Consider the following 16153-nt stretch of genomic DNA (forward strand, 5'->3'; position numbering starts at 1 on the left):
CTTCGTATACACCAACCCTTTCGTCTACACATGTGCGCTGCCTTGTGTTCGCTGCTGTCCTCGTCCTCGCCTCACCTAATTGTGCTTGCGAGGGTTATGCTCTGGCTCTTTGGTCCCGCCTCTCAACTGTCAGTCAACTTTTTTTCATACACACACCCAGGAAGCAGCCTGTAACAGCTGTCTAACTCTGAGGTACCTATTTATTGCTAGGTGAACATGTGCATTAGGATGAAAGAAACTCTGTCCATTTGTTTCCTCCATAGCTGGGGATTGATCCCCAGGCCATAGGATTTGTGCCCCAAGCGCTGTCCACTCAGCCACCGGCCCCTATCGTCTTCCAAGACAATAAAATTACCAAAAACGAGGCAATAAAAGTTAGTAAGTAAAGTCAAGTAAAGTAAATTTTATTCAGGAAAGTACATACATAGTTGATTTACAAACATAATGTTGGATTTATAGATAGAGGTAGTACATACAATACCTAAAGACACTAGTACGCATAACGTTTCGGGCAAGGTGAGGTGGGGAAAAAACAGACTAAAACTTAATTAAGTCGTCACATCAACAATGGGTTCGAGATCGACCTCAAGTACAGGTTCTAAATTAAGCAACTGACATATGTGGAGAGCTAGTGTCACAATTGATATGTCGCTTTATATTAAATTTTGTAACTAGCTCATCAAGATTGTAACTTGCTTAGCTAAATGAATTGTGGGGTTCAGTCCCTGAGCCCATTATGTGCCTCTGTAACCCTTTCCACTACCGCCCACAAGATGGGTATGGGGTGCATAATAAATGAACTAAACTAACTAAAACTTAATAGTAATTGAGCTTAAAGTATAAATTGCGTTGAAAAAAAATAAAATAAATGATAAAAGAAGGGGGGGGGGGAATATGGTAGAAAATAGCTAATATACAAGTTGGTCAACAAACAGCATTGTTTAAAAATAGTAAGACATAGGTTGACATTTAGGGGTAAGGTTAATTAGGTAGTGCTTAGTTTTCATCTTAAACTGGTTGAGAGGTACAGCCTCTGACATGATTAAGGTCATTCCACATTCTGGGTCCCTTGATTTGTAGAGCATTTCTAGTTTGATTAAGTCGTACTCTTGGAATATCAAATAGGTATTTGTTTCTGGTGTGGTGCTCATGGGTTCTGTTACAACCTTCTAGGAAGCTTTAAGGTCAGGATTGGCATTACAATTCAGAGTTTTAAATATATAGAGTACACATGAGAGGATGTGCAGTGACAATATCTAACATATTCAGAGATTTGAGTAAGGGTACCGAGTGATGTCTGGGGCCAGAGTTGGATATTGTTCTAATAGAAGCTTTGTGTTGAGTAATTAGAAGACGTAAATGATTTTGGGTAGTAGAACCCCAAGCACAAATACCATAGTTGAGATAAGGATAGATGAGAGAGTAATAGAGAGTCACCAGGGCAGGGCGAGGAATATAATATCTGATCTTAGAGAGAACGCCAACAGTTTTAGAAACTTTTTTTGCTATATTTAGAATGTGTCCCTGGAAATTCAGTTTGTTATCGATGAGGACACCAAGGAATTTACCATCAACTTTACTACTGATTTGTATATTGTTTATTCTTAGATTAATTTTATTTGAGGATTTATTACCAAACAAAATATAGAAAGTTTTGTCAATGTTAAGGGTGAGTTTGTTGGCAGTTATCCAAAGATGGACTTTATTTAGTTCAGTATTCACAGTGACATTTAGAGCAAGCGGGTCAGGACTGGAGAAAATGAAGGTTGTGTCGTCAGCAAATAAGACTGGTTTGAGGTGTTGAGAGGCATTCGGAAGGTCATTAATGTAGATGAGAAAGAGGAGAAGGACAAGCATGCTGCCCTGTGGAACGCCAATGTTTATGGGTAGTGTAGGAGTTTAGTTTAGTTCATTTATTATGCACCCCATACCCATCCCGTGGGCGGTAGTGGAAAGGGTTACAGATGCACATATTGGGCTCAGGGACTGAACCCCATAATTCATTTAGCTAAGCAAGTTACAATCTTGATGAGCTAGTTACAAAATTTAATATAAGTCGTCACATCAACAATGGGTTCGAGATCGACCTCAAGTACAGGTTTTAAATTAAGCAACTGACATATGTGGAGAGCTAGTGTCACAATTGATATGTTTGTCCTGCACACCGCCCCCCATCCAGTGGGGGGTTATATCCATAGGTTACAATCACTCAGTAACTACCTACAGTTAGCAAACTGGGGATAGTTGGCTAAAATTTCTGGTAGCAGATAATTTTGAATGAAATATTTACACATCGTTGGTACATTGGTTATAGAATTGTCTCTAAATTCACGTATCTTTTCGCACTCCATCACATAGTGACGGAGGGTGTGCGAATAATTTTGTTGACACAGTTTACATTTGGTCAGGTCTACATCGGTAGATAATGAGAATTCCCAGAGATACTTGTAACCGCGTCTAAGCCGAGCAGTAGTAACATCTAGAAGTCTGCTGATTTTATTGGATGATCCATAGATGTGTGGCTCCTCTTGCATGATAGTATGATGATAGATGGAATTACTGGTGTCAATTTCACTTTGCCTCAGATCTACAAGATCTTGTTGAAGTTTTTTGTACTAATTTTTGTTAAACTACCATTCTAGCTGACATTGCAATCAATCTGAGCTACCTATGTGCTTTAATATACCTACAATTTTCTCTTATCTTTTATTTTTTTCTTGCTATGTAACTGTTATTTTTATAAATTTTGCTAGTATTTACCTACTTAAGATTTTCTTAGATTGGACCTGCCCGAAACGCTGCGCGTACTAGTGGCTTTACAAGAATGTAATTACAATGCTATGTATCCTCACAATCCCAATGTACCTTCTTGTATATATATATAAATAAATAAATAAATAAATAAATAAAACAATTCTGAAGTTAGAAAGCGTAGCTTAGGCTCCTCGCACAACGTTCTTTATGTGGTCCTCAGGTGATAGTTTTCTATCTAGAACCACCACTAGATCTCTTTCTTTATCAGAAATCATTAAAGATTTCTCGCATAATTTATAGGTTGTGTGGGATGTATGTTCTCCTGTTCCACATTCCATAACATGGCATTTATTCACATTAAATTCAATTTGCCAAGTGGTACTCCATATACTTATTTTGTTCAGGTCATGTTGAAGGGCATGACAATCACCTAAGTTTCTTATCCTCCCTATTATCTTAGCATCATCAGCAAACATGTTCATATAGTTCTGAATACCATCTGGTAGATCATTTATGTAGACAATAAACATCACTGGTGCAAGAACTGAACCCTGTGGTACTCCACTTGTGACATTTCTCCAGTCCGATACATTGCCTCTGATTTCTGCCCTCATTTTTCTAACAGTCAGCAAATTTTTCATCCATGTTAGAAGCTTACCTGTCACCCCTCCAATATTTTCCAGTTTCCAGAACAACCTCATATGTGGAACTCTGTCGAAAGCCTTTTTTAGGTCCAGAGTGTGTAATTACCTAAGTGTAGTTACAGGATGAGAGCTACGCTCATGGTGTCCCGTCTACCCAGCACTCTTTGTCATATAACGCTTTGAAACTATTGACGGTTTTGGCCTCCACCACCTTCTCACCTAACTTGTTCCAACTGTCTACCACTCTGTTTGCGAAAGTGAATTTTCTTATATTTCTTCGGCATCTTTGTTTAGCTAGTTTAAATCTATGACCTCTTGTTCTTGAAGTTCCAGGTCTCAGGAAATCTTCCCTATCAATTTTATCATTTCCTGTTATTATTTTGTACGTAGTGATCATATCACCTCTTTCTTCTGTCTTCTAGTTTTGGCATATTTAATGTGTGTAATTACCTAAGTGTAATTACCTAAGTGTAGTTACAGGATGAGAGCTACGCTCGTGGTGTCCCGTCTTCCCAGCACTCTTTGTCATATAACGCTTTGAAACTACTGACGGTCTTGGCCTCCACCACCTTCTCACTTAACTTGTTCCAACCGTCTACCACTCTATTTGCGAAGGTGAATTTTCTTATATTTCTTCGGCATCTGTGTTTAGCTAGTTTAAATCTATGGCCTCTTGTTCTTGAAGTTCCAGGTCTCAGGAAGTCTTCCCTGTCGATTTTATCAATTCCTGTTACTATTTTGTACGTAGTGATCATATCACCTCTTTTTCTTCTGTCTTCTAGTTTTGGCATATTTAATGCTTCTAACCTCTCCTCGTAGCTCTTGCCCTTCAGTTCTGGGAGCCACTTAGTAGCATGTCTTTGCACCTTTTCCAGTTTGTTGATGTGCTTCTTAAGATATGGGCACCACACAACAGCTGCATATTCTAGCTTTGGCCTAACAAAAGTCATGTGTGTGTGTGTGTGTGTGTGTGTGTGTGTGTGTGTGTGTGTGTGTGTGTGTGTGTGTGCATTCACCTAGTTGTGCTTGCGGGGGTTAAGCTCTGCTCTTTCGGCCCGCCTCTCAGCTGTCAGTCAACTGTTTCTACTACTACGTTTTTTCCCCCCACACCACACATACACCCCAGGAAGCAGCCCGTGACAGCTGACTAACTCCCAGGTACCTATTTACTGCTAGGTAACATGGGCATAGGGTGAAAGAAACTCTGCCCATCGTTTCTGTGTGTGTGTGTACTCACGTAATTGTACTCACCTACTTGTGCTTGCGGGGGTTGAGCTCTGGCTCATTGGTCCCGCCTCTCAACGGTCAATCAACTAATGTACAGGTTCCTGAGCCTATTGGGCTCTATCATATCTACACTTAAAGCTGTGTATGGAGTCAGCCTCCACCACATCACTTCCTAATGCATTCCATTTGTCAACCACTCTGACACTAAAAAAGTTCTTTCTAATATCTCTGTGGCTTATTTGGGCACTCAGTTTCCACCTGTGTCCCCTTGTGCGTGTGCCCCTTGTGTTAAATAGCCTGTCTTTATCTACCCTATCAATTGCCTTCAGAATCTTGAATGTGGTGATCATGTCCCCCCTAACTCTTCTGTCTTCCAGCGAAGTGAGGTTTAATTCCCGTAGTCTCTCCTCGTAGCTCATACCTCTCAGGTCGGGTACTAGTCTGGTGACAAACCTTTGAACCTTTTCCAGTTTAGTCTTATCCTTGACTATATATGGACTCCATGCTGGGGCTGCATACTCCAGGATTGGCCTGACATATGTGGTATACAAAGTTCTAAATGATTCCTTACACAAGTTTCTGAATGCTGTTCTTATGTTGGCCAGCCTGGCATATGCCGCTGATGTTATCCTCTTGATGTGCTGCAGGAGACAGGTCTGGCGTGATATCAACCTCGAAGTCTTTTTATTTCTCTGACTCCTGAAGAATTTCCTCTCCCAGATGATACCTTGTATCTGGCCTCCTGCTCCCTACACCTATCTTCATTACATCACATTTGGTTGGGTTAAACTCTAACAACCATTTGTTCGACCATTCCTTCAGCTTGTCTAGGTCTTCTTGAAGCCTCAAACAGTCCTCTTCTGTCTTAATCCTTCTCATAATTTTGGCATCGTCCGCAAACATTGAGAGAAATGAATCTATACCCTCCGGGAGATCATTTACATATATCAGAAACAAGATAGGACCGAGTACAGAGCCCTGTGGGACTCCACTGGTGACTTCACGCCAATCTGAGGTCTCGCTCCTCACTGTAACTCTCTGCTTCCTATTGCTTAGGTACTCCCTTATCCACTGGAGCACTTTCCCCGCTACACCTGCCTGTCTCTCCAGCTTATGTACAAGCCTCTTATGCGGTACTGTGTCAAAAGGCTTTCCGACAATCCAAGAAAATGCAGTTCGCCCAGCCCTATCTTTCTTGCTATCTTTCAGCCCTATCTTTGTCACCTGGTCGTAGAATGCCCCTTGTGTGTGTGTGTGAATGTGTGTGTGTGTGTGTGTGTGTGTGTGTGTGTGTGTGTGTGTGTGTGTGTGTGTGTGTGTGTGTGTGTGTGTGTGTGTGTGTGTGTGTGTGTGAATGTGTGTGTGTGTGTGTGTGTGTGTGTGTGTGTGTGTGTGTGTGTGTGTGTGTGTGTGTGTGTGTGTGTGTGTGTGTGTGTGTGTGTGTGAATGTGTGTGTGTGTGTGTGTGTGTGTGTGTGTGTGTGTGTGTGTGTGTGTGTGTGTGTGTGTGTGTGTGTGTGTGTGTGTGTGTGTGTGTGTGTGTGAAAATTCGGATTAACGACATGCCCAAAACTATGCGTGCTAGTGGCTGTACAAAAATGTAAGAACTCTTGCATGTACCTTTAACAGTAGTGGTAAGACACTCGCCCGGCGTTTCGCGAGCGCTTTGGCCTTGGTTCGTAGACAACACATGTACACAGACCACAAGTGTGAGACTGGATAACTGGCTTAGCTTCACACACACATATTAGCTGCACTACAACTTGCTACTAACACACTGAAGAACAGCTGAGGAATAATTTTCTGTGATTCAAAGTCAGCTCTTCAAGCACTTCAAACCCCAGCATGCAAAATAGACACTAGGAATGTTGCAACATCCATTATAAACAACATTATTAATGCAAAGTGCAACAGTTTCAGTCTCATTTGCATGGATACCATCTCACACAGGTGTTGTCCTGCATGATGACACAGACAAGGCAGCTAAAACTGCATGTGATAAGCCGGAAATTGAGTTATATCTGGGCATTCTAATTTCTGCTGTTAAAGCTGCAATATTTCAAGAAATTAGGGAATACAGGAGAGAAGTCACTGACACACAAAGGCCAGAAAGCACGAGTATATAGAGCTATGACATGTTTAGAACTGAGAATTATATGTACGGACAGCATAAAACATCCACTAGACAGTGTGATATTATAACTGCCAGAATTAGGTTGGAATATCGATATCTATGGCAGGTGGCTGCAGGTCATGAATGCCCCCAATGGTGAACATTCCAATTGTAAACTATGTGAACAAGAGCTGGGAGCTCTTGAGCTCCCCAACACTATATTTGTGACTGTCCTGTTATCAGTGACTTCAGACCTAATGGTATGAGGTACTTTGAGCTCTGTAATTACTTCATACACTCAGGAATATTGGAAGATATTCTTGTGCTGTTCTCCAGATTTTGCCAGTTGGGCTAATATATCAGCCTTACATTTCATGTTCTCTCCTCAGAGTTGATTTGTTTTTGTAGTGAGGCTGGTATTTGCTCTCCTGAGTCCATGTATGACTAACCATCCTGTGAGATGAGAATAATAGTTGAGCCTATAGCAAGTTCTTGATCTACACTGTGTAATATCTCATACAGAATAGGGTAATAGCACATTGCTGTGTATACCTAATTTTGCTAATAAAGAAAAAAATGCGAAACGTACAAATTTTGTGTCTGAAATGTTAAAATATATCTGTGGTCGGTCTTCTGTACCAAGTTACTAGTATCCAATAAATGTTAACATAAAATCTTTTCTAACTATTATTTTTAAGTTATAATCCTTTCCATATTACGTTATATGCCATGACTGAATCTTATCAGTTAATATTACAAATAATGTATCCGAATGTGCTGAAGTGACTTGACTTTGGCAAGCTAGTCACTTTTCTATTACTAAAATTAAATAAATAACTTGTCCCTCACTTTGAATATAACAAAATAAAAAGATAAAATACTTTAATGATTCACAGAAATTCAGTATAAACAGCAAATAAGCAGCAGTTATATACTGAGAACAGCAGATGAGGCGGAAGGTCACCTGACGTGTGAAAGCAAAACAAAGTTGTGGACTGAAACCGCTTGACGTTCCACGGCCCACTGGTTCGCCCCTAAATCAACACAACTGTTCTCCTCCAGGTGAGGCTTTACCGTCTTTCTCGGCCTCTAGGCGAGGCTGTACCTCCCTCCTCGGCCTCCAGGCGAGGCTCTACCTGCCTCCTAGGCCTCCAGGCGAGGCTCTACCTGCCTCCTAGGCCTCTAGGCGAGGCTGTACCTGCCTCCTAGGCCAGGCTGTACCTGCCTCCTAGGCCTCCAGGCGAGGCTGTACCTGCCTCCTAGGCCTCTAGGCGAGGCTGTACCTGCCTCCTAGGCCTCCAGGCGAGGCTCTACCTGCCTCCTAGGCCTCCAGGCGAGGCTCTACCTGCCTCCTAGGCCTCCAGGCGAGGCTCTACCTGCCTCCTAGGCCTCCAGGCGAGGCTCTACCTGCCTCCTAGGCCTCCAGGCGAGGCTCTACCGGCATTCTCAGCCTCCAGGCGAGGCTCTACCTACCTCCTAGGCCTCCAGGCGAGGCTCTACCTGCCTCCTAGGCCTCCAGGCGAGGCTCTACCTGCCTCCTAGGCCTCCAGGCGAGGCTCTACCTGCCTCCTAGGCCTCCAGGCGAGGCTCTACCTGCCTCCTAGGCCTCCAGGCGAGGCTCTACCTGCCTCCTAGGCCTCCAGGCGAGGCTCTACCTGCCTCCTAGGCCTCCAGGCGAGGCTCTACTTGCCTCCTAGGCCTCCAGGCGAGGCTCTACCGGCATTCTCAGCCTCCAGGCGAGGCTCTACCTACCTCCTAGGCCTCCAGGCGAGGCTCTACCTGCCTCCAAATCCTTTTATTTCTTACGGGAAAAATCTCTTCGACTTAGGATATTTCGACTTACGATCTGTCTCTGGGAACGGATTAGCATCGTAAGTCGAGGCCCCATTATATTCTCAAATCTTCAAATTGTGAGGGCAATTATGCAACCTGTCCTCTTACAATTACAGTTTGTTTGAATTTGGCTGCTTGCCAGTATGGCCGAAAATGGATGCACAGTAATTCGAAATGAAAAAGAAATAGAAAATAAATTTTGGATTTTTTTTCTACAACAGCAAGTTGAGGGTCCTCTGGTAGGTTAGGAGGGCAGGAAATTTTCCTAAGGTTTCAAATTGTCATGAAAACCGTTAATTGAAAGTTTTCTCTCCTAACCTAACTGAGTAAGCCAGAGGACTCTAACAGAAAATGGTAGTACATCACTTTCATCACGTATAAAAGAGTACATCGCGTTCCTGAGCCTATTTTATTTCAAATTACTTCCATTTTTGGTCATAGCACGCATACGAATGAAAGGCGACGTTATTTTTAAGAGGACTGGTTGAAGTAAGACCTGAAATCCAAACAATGATCTTCATACATAGCAGCAAAAGCCACTAATAGGATTCTCTCCTACACCAACATACAATACAATAGTGCACTGAAACACAGCTCAACCTTTAACTAACCACTACCAATTGCCCAACAGTAAACTTCGCATGTACCAAATGCCCCATCACTAACCATTTTTCACCCCTTGACAATAATACACTTCCACAGAACTTGCAATTAAATGCAGACCTAATCCAAACATTAACAATCGTCATTGGAAGTGTACTGTAATAGAAAAGACATTGGACTGACTCCTTAATATTTAACATGATAAATCCAACCCAACCCTGAGACTAACTCAACACACGCCCCATCTACATCCACAAAGTGAAATCCAAATAAACACAACCAATGGCATAAACAAGGCAATATAACTGGTACTGGACAAACTTCTAAACAAATACCTCTTAAACTTTGCCCAAACTATCCTCACACTGCCTTGCCACAAAACACAGCCAAGGGACCTAAGAGTAAGAAACGCCCCAGCTGTTGGACCAAACTCCCAATGATATGATCCTCAGACTGAAAACCACATAAACCACACTATTCTATGACACCCCTTCCCTATCCATTCCCAGATACCAAACATACTGCATTAATGGTAATCCAAGAAAATTCAGATACTTTCACAACCCAAATATATTTAAAGCTCTTTGACCCTCGCCACCTGGAATGTAAATCCAAACATCACTTGTACAACTTAACCCTTAAACTATGCAAGGCACACACATTATATATATATATATATATATATATATATATATATATATATATATATATATATATATATATATATATATATATATATAGATATATAGATATATAGATATATAGATATATAGATATATAGATATATATAGATATATAGATATATAGATATATAGATATATATAGATATATAGATATATAAAATATACACACACACACACACACACACACACATGTATGAATGACAGGACATATCACTCGGTTTGTAAAATTTGCTGAAACTCTTTCAAATGTTTTGTGCATAATTTACTAGGCAAATGCTCCAACTTTGTCTAAATGATCACCAACAACTTGAAAAAACAAGAAAATTTAAAATAATTATAAAACTGAATATTGAAATTTTCAGATTTACAAATCAGTTGCAAAAATATTAAATGTCGCCAATTGTTCATTTGGTGGTGTTATGCTCTCATTATTGAGGTATGTTCTTCATTTTTCTAAGTTGAGAATACTGTATAGGTTTTCAGTATACAGTAGTTTACTGTAAAAAAATAAATTGTCAAAATGGCATTTGAAATACGTATGTGCTAAATTTAGACAAAAAATTATAACTCCAAACGTTTAGGGTTTATGAAGCATTCATTCTATAGGATTCTAAGAAGACAGTTGTGCACACTATTCTATATGTAAAAATAGTGAGAATTGGTCAGAAACTGGATTTTTATATACGGTTGAAAGTCGAAAACCTAGTTTGAGATAATTGAATTTGAAGTTATTGACAATGAATAAAGTAGTTCTAATTCATTAATTTACTTGTATATTTAATAAACATTGTTTGGTATTCATACTGCAATATGTGAAAGTTGTAGGTCAATATGTGTTGAAATGAAGTCAAGAAAAAATACCCCCCTCCAAAAAAATTATAGGAATAATTATAATAATGATTTAGGGGAAATATTTAGGGAATACTAGTATCTTATACAAGTGCCTCATCAGGGGGGGCACTTATATCAGAGAGGGGTAGTAACAGGGTGAGAGAGAGGGGATAGTAACAGGGTGAGAGAGAGGGGGGTAGTAACAGGGTGAGAGAGAGGGGGGTAGTAACAGGGTGAGAGAGAGGGGGTAGTAACAGGGTGAGAGAGAGGGGGTAGTAACAGGGTGAGAGAGGGGGAGGGGGTTAGTAACAGGGTGAGAGAGAGGGGGTAGTAACAGGGTGAGAGAGAGGGGGTAGTAACAGGGTGAGAGAGGGGGGTAGTAACAGGGTGAGAGAGAGAGAGAGAGAGAGAGAGAGGGGGGGTAGTAACAGGGTGAGAGAGAGAGAGGGGGGTAGTAACAGGGTGAGAGAGAAGGGGGGATAGTAACAGGGTGAGAGAGAGAAGGGGGGATAGTAACAGGGTGAGAGAGAGAGGGGGGTAGTAACAGGGTGAGAGAGAGAGGGGGGTAGTAACAGGGTGAGAGAGAGAGGGGGGTAGTAACAGGGTGAGAGAGAGAGGGGGGTAGTAACAGGGTGAGAGAGAGAGGGGGGTAGTAACAGGGTGAGAGAGAGAGGGGGGTAGTAACAGGGTGAGAGAGAGAGGGGGGTAGTAACAGGGTGAGAGAGAGAGGGGGGTAGTAACAGGGTGAGAGAGAGAGGGGGGTAGTAACAGGGTGAGAGAGAGAGGGGGTAGTAACAGGGTGAGAGAGAGAGGGGGGTAGTAACAGGGTGAGAGAGAGAGGGGGGTAGTAACAGGGTGAGAGAGAGAGGGGGGTAGTAACAGGGTGAGAGAGAGAGGGGGGTAGTAACAGGGTGAGAGAGAGAGGGGGGTAGTAACAGGGTGAGAGAGAGAGGGGGGTAGTAACAGGGTGAGAGAGAGAGGGGGGTAGTAACAGGGTGAGAGAGAGAGGGGGGTAGTAACAGGGTGAGAGAGAGAGGGGGGTAGTAACAGGGTGAGAGAGAGAGGGGGGTAGTAACAGGGTGAGAGAGAGAGGGGGGTAGTAACAGGGTGAGAGAGAGATGGGGGTAGTAACAGGGTGAGAGAGAGAGGGGGGTAGTAACAGGGTGAGAGAGAGAGAGGGGGGTAGTAACAGGGTGAGAGAGAGAGGGGGGTAGTAACAGGGTGAGAGAGAGAGAGAGGGGGGTAGTAACAGGGTGAGAGAGAGAGGGGGGTAGTAACAGGGTGAGAGAGAGAGGGGGGTAGTAACAGGGTGAGAGAGAGAGGGGGGTAGTAACAGGGTGAGAGAGAGAGGGGGGTAGTAACAGGGTGAGAGAGAGAGGGGGGTAGTAACAGGGTGAGAGAGAGGGGGGTAGTAACAGGGTGAGAGAGGGGGAGGGGGGTTAGTAACAGGGTGAGAGAGAGAGGTGGGTAGTAACAGGGTGAGAGAGAGGGGGGGATAGTAACAGGGTAAGAGAGAGAGGGGGATAGTAACAGGGTGAGAGAGAGAGGGGGGTAGTAACAGGGTGAGAGAGAGGGGGGTAGTAACAGGGTGAGAGAGAGGGGGGTAGTAACAGGGTGAGAGAGGGAGGGGGGTAGTAACAGGGTGAGAGAGGGAGGGGGATAGTAACAGGGTGAGAGAGAGAGGGGGGTAGTAACAGGGTGAGAGAGAGGGGGGGTAGTAACAGGGTGAGAGAGGGAGGGGGGTAGTAACAGGGTGAGAGAGAGAGGGGGGTAGTAACAGGGTGAGAGAGAGAGGGGGGTAGTAACAGGGTGAGAGAGAGAGGGGGGTAGTAACAGGGTGAGAGAGAGGGGGGGATAGTAACAGGGTGAGAGAGAGAGAGGGGGGTAGTAACAGGGTGAGAGAGAGAGAGGGGGGTAGTAACAGGGTGAGAGAGAGAGAGGGGGTAGTAACAGGGTGAGAGAGAGAGAGAGGGGGTAGTAACAGGGTGAGAGAGAGAGAGAGAGAGGAGGTAGTAACAGGGTGAGAGAGAGAGAGAGAGGGGGTAGTAACAGGGAGAGAGAGAGAGGGGGTAGTAACAGGGTGAGAGAGAGAGAGGGGGTAGTAACAGGGTGAGAGAGAGAGGGGGTAGTAACAGGGTGAGAGAGAGAGGGGGTAGTAACAGGGTGAGAGAGAGAGGGGGGTAGTAACAGGGTGAGAGAGAGAGAGGGGGTAGTAACAGGGTGAGAGAGAGAGGGGGGTAGTAACAGGGTGAGAGAGAGAGAGGGGGGTAGTAACAGGGTGAGAGATAGGGGGGGATAGTAACAGGGTGAGAGAGACAGGGGGGTAGTAACAGGGTGAGAGAGAGAGGGGGTAGTAACAGGGTGAGAGAGAGAGGGGGGGGGTAGTAACAGGGCGAGAGAGAGAGAGGGGGGTAGTAACAGGGTGAGAGAGAGAGAGGGGGGGATAGTAACAGGGTGAGAGAGAGGGGGGGATAGTAACAGGGTGAGAGAGAGAGAGGGGATAGTAACAGGGTGAGAGAGAGAGGGGGGGTAGTAGCAGGGTGAGAGAGAGGGGGGATAGTAACAGGGTGAGAGAGAGAGGGGGTAGTAACAGGGTGAGAGAGAGAGGGGGTAGTAACAGGGTGAGAGAGAGAGGGGGTAGTAACAGGGTGAGAGAGAAGGGGGTAGTAAAAGGGTGAGAGAGAGAGGGGGTAGTAACAGCGTGAGAGAGAGAGAGGGGGGTAGTAACAGGGAGAGAGAGAGAGAGAGGGGGGTAGTAACAGGGAGAGAGAGAGAGAGGGGGGGGTAGTAGCAGGGTGAGAGAGAGAGAGAGAGAGGGGGGTAGTAGCAGGGTGAGAGAGAGAGAGAGGGGGGTAGTAGCAGGGTGAGAGAGAGAGAGAGAGAGAGAGGGGGTAGTAACAGGGTGAGAGAGAGGGGGGTAGTAACAGGGTGAGAGAGAGAGAGAGAGAGAGAGAGAGAGAGAGAGGGGGTAGTAACAGGGTGAGAGAGAGAGAGAGGGGGGGGGTAGTAACAGGGTGAGAGAGAGAGGGGGGGATAGTAACAGGGTGAGAGAGAGGGGGGATAGTAACAGGGTGAGAGAGAGAGAGGGGATAGTAACAGGGTGAGAGAGAGAGGGGGGGTAGTAGCAGGGTGAGAGAGAGGGGGGATAGTAACAGGGTGAGAGAGAGAGGGGGTAGTAACAGGGTGAGAGAGAAGGGGGTAGTAAAAGGGTGAGAGAGAGAGGGGGTAGTAACAGCGTGAGAGAGAGAGAGGGGGGTAGTAACAGGGAGAGAGAGAGAGAGAGGGGGGTAGTAACAGGGAGAGAGAGAGAGAGGGGGGGGGTAGTAGCAGGGTGAGAGAGAGAGAGAGAGAGGGGGGTAGTAGCAGGGTGAGAGAGAGAGAGAGAGAGGGGGGTAGTAGCAGGGTGAGAGAGAGAGAGAGAGAGAGAGAGGGGGTAGTAACAGGGTGAGAGAGAGGGGGGTAGTAACAGGGTGAGAGAGAGAGAGAGAGAGAGAGGGGGGGTAGTAACAGGGTGAGAGAGAGAGAGAGAGGGGGGTAGTAACAGGGTGAGAGAGAGAGGGGGGGATAGTAACAGGGTGAGAGAGAGGGGGGGATAGTAACAGGGTGAGAGAGAGAGAGGGGATAGTAACAGGGTGAGAGAGAGAGGGGGGGTAGTAGCAGGGTGAGAGAGAGGGGGGGATAGTAACAGGGTGAGAGAGAGAGGGGGTAGTAACAGGGTGAGAGAGAGAGGGGGTAGTAACAGGATGAGAGAGAGAGGGGGGTAGTAACAGGGTGAGAGAGAGAGGGGGTAGTAACAGGGTGAGAGAGAAGGGGGTAGTAAAAGGGTGAGAGAGAGAGGGGGTAGTAACAGCGTGAGAGAGAGAGAGGGGGGTAGTAACAGGGAGAGAGAGAGAGAGAGGGGGGTAGTAACAGGGAGAGAGAGAGAGAGGGGGGGGGTAGTAACAGGGTGAGAGAGAGAGAGAGAGAGAGAGAGAGAGGGGGTAGTAACGGTGAGAGAGAGAGAGAGGGGTAGTAACAGAGTGAGAGAAAGAGAGAGGGGGGGTAGTAACAGGGTGAGAGAGAGAGAGAGAGAGAGAGGGGGTAAAATACAGATTGAGAGAGAGAGAGGGGGGTAGGGTGAAAGAGAGGGGGAGTAACAGGGGCGAGTGAGTGAGGGGTGAGTGTTTTTATTATTTTCTTCCACAGACTTGGCCACACATTTACAATGGTAATCAGCATATATACGCAACAGGGCTGAGTGAGTGAGGGGGGAGTAAGAGAGGTGAGTGAGTGAGTGAGGAGGGAGTAAGAGGGGTGAGTGAGTGAGTGGGGGGGAGTAAGAGGGGTGAGTGAGTGAGTGAGGAAGGAGTGATAGGGGTGAGTGAGTGAGGGGGGAGTAAGAGGGGTGAGTGAGTGAGGGGGGGAGTAAGAGGGGTGAGTGAGTGAGGGGGGAGTAAGAGGGGTGAGTGAGTGAGTGAGGAGGGAGTAAGAGGGGTGAGTGAGTGAGTGAGGGGGGAGTAAGAGGGGTGAGTGAGTGAGGAGGGAGTGAGAGGGGTGAGTGAGTGAGGGGGGAGTAAGAGGGGTGAGTGAGTGAGGGGGGAGGGAGTAAGAGGGGTGAGTGAGTGAGTGAGGGGGTAGTAAGAGGGGTGAGTGAGTGAGTGACGAGGGAGTGAGAGGGGTGAGTGAGTGAGGAGGGAGTGAGAGGGGTGAGTGAGTGAGGGGGTAGTAAGAGGGGTGAGTGAGGGGGGAGTAAGAGGGGTGAGTGAGTGAGTGAGGAGGGAGTAAGAGGGGTGAGTGAGTGAGGGGGTAGTAAGAGGGGTGAGTGAGTGAGGGGGGAGTAAGAGGGGTGAGTGAGTGAGTGAAGGGGGAGTAAGAGGGGTGAGTGAGTGAAGGGGCAGTAAGAGGGGTGAGTGAGTGAGTGAGGGGTGAGTAAGAGGGGTGAGTGAGTGAAGGGGGAGTAAGAGGGGTGAGTGAGTGGGGAGTAAGAGGGGTGAGTGAGGAGGGAGTGAGAGGGGTGAGTGAGTGAGGAGGGAGTAAGAGGGGTGAGTGAGGAGGGAGTAAGAGGGGTGAGTGAGGGGGGAGTAAGAGGGGTGAGTGAGTGAAGGGGGAGTAAGAGGGGTGAGTGAGTGAGTGAGGAGGGAGTGAGAGGGGTGAGTGAGTGAGGGGGGAGTAAGAGGGGTGAGTAAGTGAGTGAGGAGGGAGTGAGAGGGGTGAGTGAGTGAGTGAAGGGGCAGTAAGAGGGGTGAGTGAGTGAGTGAGGGGTGAGTAAGAGGGGTGAGTGAGTGAAGGGGGAGTAAGAGGGGTGAGTGAGTGGGGTGAGTGAGTGAGGAGGGAGTGAGAGGGGTGAGTGAGTGAGTGAGGAGGGAGTGAGAGGGGTGAGTGAGTGAGGGGGGAGTAAGAGGGGTGAGTAAGTGAGTGAGGAGGGAGTGAGAGGGGTGAGTGAGTGAGTGAGGGGGGGGGGTAAGAGGGGTGAGTGAGTGAGGGGGG

At 45.9% G+C, this 16153-nt stretch overlaps 1 protein-coding gene across 1 annotated transcript in view; it reads left to right on the forward strand.

The window, feature by feature from the left end:
• The first annotated feature begins 7666 nt into the window (after positions 1-7666).
• The window catches only part of LOC123758009 (putative sodium-coupled neutral amino acid transporter 10), a 102930-nt gene continuing 94443 nt past the window's right edge, over positions 7667-16153 (forward strand). The window contains exon 1 of the mRNA XM_069338906.1: positions 7667-7799. The gene's annotated coding sequence lies outside the window, so the exon portion shown is untranslated. The remainder of the gene's footprint in view (positions 7800-16153) is intronic.

Source organism: Procambarus clarkii, chromosome 40, assembly GCF_040958095.1.
Source record: "Procambarus clarkii isolate CNS0578487 chromosome 40, FALCON_Pclarkii_2.0, whole genome shotgun sequence".
NCBI classification, from domain to species: Eukaryota; Metazoa; Arthropoda; class Malacostraca; order Decapoda; family Cambaridae; genus Procambarus; species Procambarus clarkii.